This window comes from Gracilinanus agilis, chromosome 5, assembly GCF_016433145.1.
Source record: "Gracilinanus agilis isolate LMUSP501 chromosome 5, AgileGrace, whole genome shotgun sequence".
In the NCBI taxonomy this organism is placed as follows: domain Eukaryota; kingdom Metazoa; phylum Chordata; class Mammalia; order Didelphimorphia; family Didelphidae; genus Gracilinanus; species Gracilinanus agilis.
In genome coordinates this window covers 12,985,039-12,996,646 of record NC_058134.1, presented here as the reverse complement: position 1 = coordinate 12,996,646, position 11,608 = coordinate 12,985,039, and positions in this window count along the sequence as shown.

Here is an 11,608-nt window from a genome sequence, read left to right as displayed (position 1 = left end):
CCACTTGTCTTTTCTTCTCAAGGCCCATTCATTTCTGATTCTGACAACCCTTGGAGGCAATACTTAGCATTACACCAACCAAGAAATAGAATGGGTACATAGTTCAAACATTAACCTTGCTTTTGACAACATAGCTTTCTATCAACCAGGAAAGATACATCCATTTTTCCTGGAAGCTCCCTGGTCCCTAGTATATTTTCTTTTTTGACATGTCAGTAACCCTCAGGATAATTTTTATCCTTTATATCATACAGACAGAACAGACAAACGATACTCAATAAAGGCCCCTAAGCATAAAGGTTGAGTTAATCCATTTATATTGGGTTAAATAACTTCTACTAACTACTTATTTTTTTAGATTTTCAAAAATCTTGATAAAATATAGTATTATAAAATCATGAAACTAGTTCTGCAGGGATGTTAGAGGCCATTGGTGGGGTCCAGTTTCCTTACTTTGCTAATGAGGATGCTGAAGCCCAAACAGGTGAAAGGACAGGTCCAAGGCCACACAGGCAGGTAAATGAGAGAGGTCAGATTTGAACCTTAGTTTATGGATCCAAATTCAGTACGCTTTCCATTGTACTTTGCTGCCTTAGAAGTTACAAAGAACATATTTTAATTATATAATTTATCTTTTCAAACTTTTTTAGAAGGTAAAAATTTTAAATTATGAAATAAAATATTAAACATTTTTAAAATGAACTCCACACAAATGCATGGGATATGTGGGAAGTCTGATGAGGGCATAGCTCACCTGAGTCTCTTAGGGGGGAACAAACTCCATAGACATCATCCATGTGATGGAGTGGTCAAGAAACCTCATTCTGTTGTTGGTGTGATCCTAGAGTGGAAGGAGCTGTTGATGGAGGGAGTAACTTTGTCTTCCCTGGAAGGGGTGAAGCCAAGATAGAATAAGCTTTGTTGGTTATGTCTTTTTCAGGGCTGGGTCCGACCAGCTAAAAGCTGAAATCCTTCCATCTCCAAATTCTGTCGTTCCATAAATTCCTTCCCATTCTCTCCCAAACTCCCCAGCCCCTCGTTATCGTAAATAGTTGATGTTTCATGAGGGCAAATAACATTTAAAAATGTTTGATATCCTCCATTTATCCTTCACCTACATTTCCCAATAGGTACAGCCCCCTTCTGTTACTGGAGAGCCATTCCCGATAGCAAGGAATAAAAAAGAAAAAAAAAATGATTCCTCCCAACTAACTGAGGTAGGCACCCAAGGCAGTATCCCATGCAGCACTTCGCCCCCCACCGTCTCCTAGCTGTGTACTGACTGGAGCTTGGTATCTTCTCACCTCTTTTCTTTAGGGCTAATTTTGGTCATTATCATTCCAATGCATTCAATTTCAGTTTTGTGTGAATTTGAGCCAGTTGCTTAACCTCCCTTGGCCCCAGTTGCCTTCTCCCTTAAATGAAGGGGTTGGATGACATGGCCCCAGGAGTTCCATAAAGCAGTGAAATCCCAGCTCCTGTTCTGCAACTCAGCAGGGCAAGCCATTGCTTAACATGACAAGTTTGCTAAGTCCTTGACTCAACTTCTGCTGGAGTTTGATGATCTCTTAGCTCCACTGCCTTTAGCTGAGAACAAGGGCTTTGTAAAGAGAGTAAAAAATGTCCTTATCATATTTCAAAGCCAATAGGACTATATAGTACAAATAAAAATACATTTTAAACAAATATAATGGAATCATTTCTCTTCAGAGAGGCAAAATTCTATCATTTATGTAATGATACATGGCCGTAAGGGGTTGGAACCACTTTCCCTTTTAGCTTTGTTCCCTTAGATCAAGTGCTAAAAAATGGCAGGGCAGGTGGTTGGCTTGGTGGATTGAGAATTAGGCCTAGAGATAGAAGGTCATGAGTTCAAATATGATTTCAGACACTTCCTAGCTGGGCAAGTCATTGAACCCCCATTGCCTAGCCCATACTGCTTTCTGCCTTGGAACCAATACACAGCATTGATTCTAATATATAAGGTAAGGGTTTTAAAAAATACTAAAAGGCTTTGAACTTGAGTGACATCAATGTGGACCAGCTGAAGGAACTTGGCCATATGCAGAGAAATCTCTAAATTATCAATGGAATTGATAAGGGAACAATTTCCAGAAATTAGGGTGTTTGGCTTTCCAGCACATCCCTGAACAGAAAGAGGGAAAAAAAGACTTCCATTTTGACCTTGGCCAGGCCTTCCTTCCCCGCTGCCCTGCTGCAACCTTGTCCAGATTAGGACATTGCTAATTTTCAAAGAGCTACAGAATTTGGGGCTTGCCATCTTCTTGTTGGTTTTGTAGCATTATCTCCTTTGGCTTCTTTCTCTGCAGCAGCATCTGGCAACAGTGTCTGCATCAAAGAGCCAATGGCAGATGTGATTCACAGCTCTACAAGGAGCCTATCAACAACAACAAAGCAAAATTAAACAAAAAAAACCCATAACATATCTAAGAAAATTTAATGAGAATGCCATAAACAGGAGAAAAAGATTCCCAGAACCCAGGAACCGTGAGTTTTTCATTTTCCATAAGTACTTTCTAAGTCTGACTCCATTTTCCCTTGGCCAACATGTTTATTTGTGGGAGAGGGTATAAGAGACATTTAGAAAGACCATTTTGTACTAATTATTATTTTCTAAAATCTACTTTAGGCTGGCTCATGTGATTCTCAACCAATAATCCTGGGTGGAAGCACAGCAGTGGGAGCTTGAGCCGATGGCATTAGAGAACCACCCTTGAATCATGAGAAGGTGACATAGCTAAACTCTGGGAATTTGTCAGTGGATGTGGGAGTTGGGGTGAGGATACCCCAGAGCTTTACTTACATAGGTTACATTCTCAAAAAAACTTCACACCAATAGAGGAAAACAGGCTAATACATCATGAAGTTTACATTGAGGTTTGATGGAGATATAATGGGGAGCCAGAGGAAGAGGGTTTCCATTGATGTTCTTGATGAAATCAATGAGCTTGGGCAAATCATTTTACCTATGTAGGTCACTGGTTTCTCCTCTGGGATTAGGATGCACAACTGTGAAGCTCCCTTTTAGTTTAAAATCCATAGCCCTATGGCCCAGCACCATTCTGCTGAATACCACCTAATTTGGAGGGAGAAAAAAAAAGGAATTGACCCTAATGCTTAGGTAGTCTCCTGAAGGCTTGGGGTCACATCCTCTGCTTATCTAATTATTTTTCATGTCCTACCACAATTTTTTCGCTAGGAATGTTACCAAAATCATCAGATCTGATTAATGCAGAGTGCTTTTTCAGATATTTTAGTGAGTTGATTTGTTTGAATTTTATATGGTTAGTTGACAGTCGGGCTGAGGCAATAAAACACTGAGAAATGAAAATACAGTCTTATTCTTAGTTAACATATGCTGCTTGTATCAGCCCCATAAAACTCCACATTTGTGAATTTCCTTCTGATACTGTCATTTTATTGGAAATAGCAAATGGTTCCATTAGAAGAACTTCTCTGAAGAAAACACACACACACACACACACACACACACACACACACACAGTCGGATGTTTTTTTATGAGGGACACATAAGACCATAGAGTTAGAGGTGGAAGGCACTTTAAAGGTCATCTAGTAAAACTGCTTCAATTTACATATGAGGAAACTGAGGTGAGGGATGTTAGAATTGCTCAGTGACTCAGTCAGGAGGGCTGATAGGCACTTTAGAGTCGCATTTTAGGAAAGAGCTTTAAAAATATTTTAATCTTTTTTGCATCACTTATTGGATAGTTTGTGTTAAATTATTGCATGGGAATTGATAGATGAATGTGGATCTTGCTGAAGATTTCAGGAAACCAGATTTCTTGGGCACTTTCCCAGGCTTCATTGTTCTCCATTCTTATGACAAATGATAAAGAAAAATGTCCTCATTTTGTTAATGGAGAAAGTAAGGCATGGAGATCAGACCAAGAGGATAATTATGCTGGACAGACTCAGTATTTTGTCTATGATGATGACACTAAGGGACATGTCCGAATAGGGAGGAGGCATTTTCTTCAACACCACTGTAAAAAGATGGATCCCAACCATTATAGCTTATTTCTTAATTTTTTATCATTTGCGAATTTAATACAATTTATCCTCAATCCCTCATTATCTTCTATTTGTACCCCTTATTGAGGCAAAGAGGTAGCAGTATAATAGTGAGCAAGTATTAAATTGGGACTACGTTCAAATCTTGGTTTTGCTCCTTGCTGCCAATATGGTGTGTGGAAAGTCACCTCATTTCACTGGGTTTCAGTTTCTTCATCTATTGAATAAAAGGGTTGAACTTATATTCCAAGGCACTGCTCAGACCTCAATGGCCCAAGAGGAAATGCTCAGGTCTGGCATGAGAAGGATAGGGTGTCCCTTGGACTCAGCATAACGGCCATTATTCAGCCTACCACTGGTGGTAGGGCAGAGAAACACTCAGTCCTAGACAGCCCCCAAGTTTCAGCAGGGGCAGAACCTATGCTGCAGAGGGCACATTTCTGCACAATTCTAGGTGGAACCCTGAAGAGGTTGGAGATGGCTTTTTGGCACTTTTAATCATGCACCTAGATCTGGTGTTTTCCCCATTCACTACCAATTCTTAAGCCAATGTTCACTAACTTTTAGATATGAGTATTCTTCAAGATGGTATTGTGAAAATAGTTGGTAGAAAAATATCTACCCCCTTCAAAGTCTAGGACACACTCCTTCCTTGTACACTCTTGGCCCCTGGGGGCCCTGGCTCAGATTTAGAGAGTACATGTTGCATAAGGGTAAGATCATAATTTTTCATTTTTAGAAGTCTTTTTCCCCCTTTATAAAATCCTCATAAAGTTCCCCTTCTGTGTATGTGATTTTCTTCTGGGGTCTGAGGGTTGGGGACCTTGTAGAGTCATCGTATTCTTTCTTTGGTGTGTCTAGCTTTTCTGGGGCCATTGCTTCCCCTGGACATGGCCATGGCTTCCAATGGGAAAACCACACTCTCCATCTTTTATAGCCCATTTCCCTCCCCACTAAAAGATTCTCTCTCAGGGTCCTCTTGGTTGGAACTTCCCCATGATTAGGCTGGCCTGCTCTTGGAATGCTAGATGCCAGCCTGGTCTGCTGTTTTATTGAGAGCCACAGGGCATGACTAATTCGCTTCACCCAACCACAGGACATTTATTTGTGGTAATATCTACTTTTATTCAAAGACTTAAGTGCTTCCCTTCTCCCAGATTGATTAAAGATTAAAGCTTTGATCGATCTGTGCAATAGAGGTATCTGGGGATTATTTACACTTTTATTCTGAAACTCAGTGAAAGAGGTGTGCCCTCCCTGAGCTGATAAAAGTATCAGAAGATGGTAAGGGCATATTCTGAGTGCCATTCATTAGAGTTGGGAGAGTGTGAAACACCTTTCTTACACCGGGTTCCTTGTCTCTTCTCCCATCCTCATCCAAATATCACACATTCCTTTGCATTTGGCACTGGGAAGAGGCTTAAATAATAGGCTTGACTATTCCCCACGCAATGCCTAGCAGGCTCTGAGAGAGCCATCTCTGCTTTTGCCCTGGCTCTCCCCAAAGCTGAAAATGCACAATCACCTCACCTCTGCCTCCCTAGTTCCAGCAGTACCTTCCCCTTTAGGGTCACCTTCCAGCTATTTCAATATGTGATTTGTAGATGCCACAGAGTCTCCCCCATCAGAGTGAAGATTCCTTATGGAATGGGGTGGGGGGGCTATTTGATTTTTTTTAGTCTTTCTCTGTGGCATGTGGAATAAACCTGGCAAACAGGAGGTGCTAAGCAAATGTTGGTTGATGTTTGAAGTAATAGAAAGCAGTCACCGACTTACAGTAACGTTAGACCATTTCAGCAGAGGAGATTACTGGTGCAGGTCTCCATAAAATGCTCTTACTTCAGATAATTCTTTTAAATTTGTGGGAGCTACGGCTTGAATGGAGATAAATCACTTGGGCTACGGAGCTTTGATTGTTCAAATACTTCTGGTTTGCTTAGGAAAATTGTCAGACTCGGGGAAAGACGTCTTTTCTCTCTCTCCAGAAGCCAGTCAGCTAGCAAGTATTTATTAAGTACCTACTATGTGCCAGGCACCTAGGATACAAAGAGACGCAGTCCCTGCTCTCAAGGAGCTCACCATTTAAGGGAGAAAACCATGTGTAAGTAACTGTGCACAAGGATGCTACCAACAGGTTCAAGTGGACTCCATCCACAGAGGAAAGACATCGGAATGAAGGGCACTAGTATCCCTGTAACTGAGCAAGAAAGAGGATCTGTTCATTTTTTCACTAACAGAGAGTAAGAGAGTCCTTTGTAAATCCAATTGAAAAAGAAATATGATGGATGCAATGTGGCATAAAAGAAAGAACTCTTTTTTCTAGAGTTTCAGAAAATGACTTCAAATTTTCTCTGATGCTTACTATTTCCATGTGCATGGGCAAGAACCTCTCCTCTCCAGATCTCAGTTTCCCAATTTGTAAGATGGTGGTGTTGGAGTACATTGATTCTAAGGTCCCTTTCAGCTCTAGATATTCAAATTAGAGGCCTAGATATGGTTTGTATCCCTAAAGCTATCTAGTTCAACTTCTAGTGCATGTTAGAGACGGGGTTTGAACCCAGGTCCTCCTGATTTCAAGACAACCCTTTTCACTCTATATCTTTCTGCCTTGAAAGAACTATTCAAAACCTGGTCTTAATATATGGGCAGCAAATGAGGAAAGCAGCACATATCATTTATGTGCATGCTATGGGGGCTCCCCTAGAGATAGCAGGGAGACTGATGTCAATCAGCCATGGGAGTGGGGAGGAGGGTGTTGGTCATTGGGAGATATTCCTGGCCACAGCTCCATCTCTGCCTCACATGCTCTGGTGGTACCTGCCATTTTCTGGCCCTCCAGCCAGCCCCTGTCAGTGGTCCTGATGGGGTTGGTTCTGCTACAGATGGGGGCAGTGACGAACAGCCCCCGCCTCCTCACTGTTGGGGCACCTGCAGATAATGAGGCTGCTGTTCACAACAGAAGCATTTCCTCAGCAGGAGCTCTCAGAAGCATTACTGCTAATGTTCTAGCTAAAATTCCTGGGTCTACATGACAGCTCTGGGCTGGAGATCTCACCAGCCAGCTCTCATTTACTGTTCTAATGGTTACTGAACTGTGGTTGACTAATTGGGGAGACTTTAGGTTTTGAGCATAAATCATTTGATCAAGAATGAACTTGGAATTAGTGTCTCTGAGCCTGCTTCCTTTAAACAACTTCAGGGCACAGGTGATGTTCAATGCCTGTGTCAAACTTTCAGTCTATGATGTTTGATGTTGAGAAGGAGAATAAAAAAAGTATATAAAGCTAAATGTAAACTCTTCCACTTGGGTTTAAGAATTCAACTTCACTAGTACAGTGATGAAATGGCATTTTTTTCTGAAAAAAAAAAAAAAAGATCAACTGGGAATCTCAGTTGGCAATAAGCCTAATAGGAGCTAATAGTGTGAAATGGCAACCAAGAAACCTAATGAGGTCTTGGACTACATTAGGAGTGGGATAATATTCAGGAATAAGAGATTAAAGTCCAACAATGCATTGGCCCAGTCTGAAGATATCTGGAAGATTGACTCTAATTCTGGGCACCATATTTATAAAGGAGTGTCCAGAGAAGGACAACCAATGTGGTAAACTATTCTATACATTATAAGGCTCTGTTGAAAGAACTAGAGATGGTTAACCTGGGGAAGCAAAAGTTCAGAGGGAACATGATAACTTCAGGTTCTGGAACAGCTCGTCCCAAGAGCCAAATTAGAATAATGAATGTAAGTTGCAAAAAAGCAAACTTCCGATTTGGTCTTTGCAATTTCCTTATAATCCCAACTATCCCAAAGTGGGATGATCTACCTTGGGAGGTTGTGGGCTTAGTTCTTTAAGCTAAGGTTGGAGGGGTCCTTGTTGAAGGGGGGAGAGCAGTTGAGATTGTTTTTAGGGTTTCTGTGTTCTTTTCCAATTATTTTCACATTGTCTCCTCCATTAGAGAGAAAGCCCCTTGAGGACATGGACTACCTTTTGCCTCTTTTTGTATCCCTAGTATTTAGAAAGCCCTCAATTGGTTTATCATTTAATTATTGATTATTTTTTATGAAAGAAAAAGAAGTTTGTTGTTTTAAAGACTCTTCCTTGTTCTTCCAAGGCTTTGACAAAGGTCTTCCAAAGCAGTGACAAGGGGAAGGAATCCTTGTTAGCTTTTGTTTTTGTTTCCTAATGCTTGAAGAAAGCGGGTCTTCAGATCCAGAGAAAGGAGAAGTCAGCCTAAAAAGCAGGACTGGCCCAGATCCAGAAATGGCCCATAGATGGCTGCACCATGGCTCTGCCTTCTCACTCCAGGCTCTTTACGTTACCAGAGGGAGCAATCACAACAGGAGAGATACCAAGGTGAACATCTGCGGGATGAGCAACCCAGAACTGAAACAACAGAACCTGATTTAGTGATTCTGTTGATGCCGTCCTCCTTTGCCAAGCGATAAATTGAACAAAATTGTCGACAGTTTGGTGATGAAGGTTTTTCAAATGGTGTGCACACTGGCCCAATTTTCTATATAGCTCATTTAAGTCTATGCAAGGAGGGTCTCTCTCAGACTTAGCAGGGAGATGGGTGTCGATCAGACATGGGAAAGGGTACCAGAGAATCATCACAGAATCTTGGAGCTGGAGGGGGCCTTAGAGGCCATCCAGTCCAACCCATACCCATATATTTTACAGATGAAGAAAGTGAGGGCTGAGGTAAAGTGACTTGCTCAGGGACACAAAGCTGAAAGTGTCTGAGGGGGGATTAGATTGCAGTTTTCTGACTTTTTTGACTTGGAATCAAGTTTTCTAAGACTAATAGGGAGGTCGGCATTTGTAAAAGTTATTCATTGAAGCAAGGCGTCTTAGAGTAGGGAAGGGGCCTCAGTGGGCATCTAGTCCTCCCCATACCCTCCCTAACCTATCTGAGAAGGGTTCTTCCAGTTTGACTTGAAGAAGTGAGAGGGACTCTTCTGCCTCCTGGACAGCCCGTTTCACTTTGACAGAATTTAAATTGTTAAGAACTTTTTCTTAAATCTCTTCCGTTCATTGCTCCTAGTTATGCCTTCTGGGACCAAGCTAATTTCCCCTTAATAATTCTTCTATTACTTAAAGAAGACTATTATGTTCACCTTCCCTCAAAGTCTTCTCTTCTGCACCCTAGGTGTATAAAGTAACGATTAATTAGTATTCATACTTATTATTAATAATTTAATGCTTAATGTTTGATGTTAGTTAATTAATATTCATAATAAATATTAATATATAATCATTCCCCAGGTCTCCAGATCTCTCACCATTCAAGTCCTCAATCTCTGGACTCTCTCTGATTTGTCAGTAGCTTTCCTAAAATGTGATCCTGATTACTGCCCCGGATGCCACTGATAGCGTGCTCTGGAATGACCCATACTTGGTTACCAGTGAGACCTATGTCAGAATTGGGGAAAGTTGAGTTTCTTTGATACCTTTAACATTAGGAATTCAGTTTTAGAAATGAGATTTTTTTTATCCTTGACACTAGACATTTACATTTATTTGTATTTCAACGAGTGTAGATGAAATAGTTCTACCAGTGCTGTATAATACTGAACTAAGAACACCATTTAGATTTTACCAATGAAGACACTGCCAGTGACTTTCAGTGACAGAAGAAACTTCCTGGATTTGATGTCTAATGCTCACAAAATAGGGCTTTAATTGGGCAGCTACAGAGATGGTGCTAAATTAGACAGGCTTGTGCTGGAGTCAGGTTGAACAGGAGCCGATTGTTAAATTTTCAGGGCGAGCATTTACAACTTGGCAATCGGCGAACACTACAAATCAAGGCTTGATTTGGTGTTTTGTCAATTTCTAGATTTCAGAAGGTGATGGAGAATGTGTTACTAATGAAGATTAAATTTAAAGTGTGTCATGTTATGTTTTTTTCTTGTTTCTTTTTTTTTCTGTAGAACAGGTTGTCAAACATTTACTGATACCCTGCTGCTCGTGCCCATTTAAATCAACAAAGGGCAAAACAATTGGGTATGACTCCTTTCCATTTAATTGTAAAAGCAGAAGTCAACTAGCATGGAATGCTGCATTTGCTATCAAATGTGATAAATGTGTTCATGGTTTTGCTCGATGTTTAAAATTTAAAATTTAATTTCATGAAAATTTTAGTGTATTTTAAGTCTTCATTAAATAGGATGTTTTTCTAGCAAGGCAAGGGAGGAGGGTTATATTTATAGAAATGAATGTGATGGTGAAAGGCAAATTAAAACAAAGTATTTGAGACACAATTTAAAGCTATCAGGAGATTCTACCAAAGGAACAGTGTTGGTAAAAGCCCTTTCTAGATTATTTTAAAATGTGACCTTCAGTCACATTTCTTGGCTCTGTTGTTGAAAGCATGACAGCAACAATTTCTTACTACATTTGGAATAAATGCACTGAACTTCCCTGGCTGCTCTCTATCTGCTTTAAATGAGGCGCTGTCAGGAGTTGAGGAAGTGGATTGGCAGTACTGTATTGAGGAAAGATGACTCGGAATACATGGCTTTGGAGTCAGAAGACCTGGGATTGAATCTCCGCTCTGCTGTTTGCTACTAGCGTGACATTGGATGGGTCACTTCATTTTTATGAACCTCAGTTTCGCATAAAGTAAAATGGGTGGGAGATTGAATTAAGAGATCCTGAAGAGTTCTTTTTCTAGTGCTTCATCTTTCCTTATGATTCACTTGACTCTTATCAGGATCTAATGAGATGATCACTTTGAAAACTTTAAAGTGGCATATAAACAAGGCAACAAACAATTATTTTTAAATATATTCTAATGTTGTCTAACATTTCCCAATTACATATGAAAAAATTGCTAACATTCATTTTTATTTCTCTTCTTCCTTGTGCTCCCCCCAATCCCTGGAGTAGGCAACAATATGATTGAAGTTATATATGTTTATATTTCCATAGAAATCACTCAGCAAAGATTTATTAAGCATCTACTGAATCCCAGGTATTGTACATCAAAAGTAGTCCTTGTGTTTAAGTTTTAGGAGGAAAATGGGGCTCAGAGACTCTTCTGGATGGTCCCTGACCAAAAATTCCCTCTATAGCCTTTCCTGTAAATGACCATCCAGGCTTTGCTTGAAGCCCTCCAGGGATGGAGAGCTCACCACATCCCAAGCCCCTCTTGGACAGCTCTTATTTTGTGCAACGTTCACCTGGCACCAAGGACAAGTCCTCCCATTGGTCATTTCCATCTCTTGCTACTCATTCTGCCTTCTGGGCCTGAGCAAAGCAAGTCCAACTCCTCTTCTTCTCAAGTCTTTTAAAACTCTTGACAGCTCTGTGGCTCCCTATGAGTCTTTTCTTCCCCTTCTCCACATGCCAGATCTTTCAACCAGTCCTTAGATGGCAGGAATTCTAGACCTTTCGCCATTCTTTTTTTACATTCTCAATAGGAACAACATAATGGAGTATCATAATCACTAAAATATAATAAACATGTACAATAAAAACACATTTGAGAAAAATGGATTTCAAGGAGTGTTAGGCTTTTCTCACTCTGTATCCCAAGTCTAGCACAG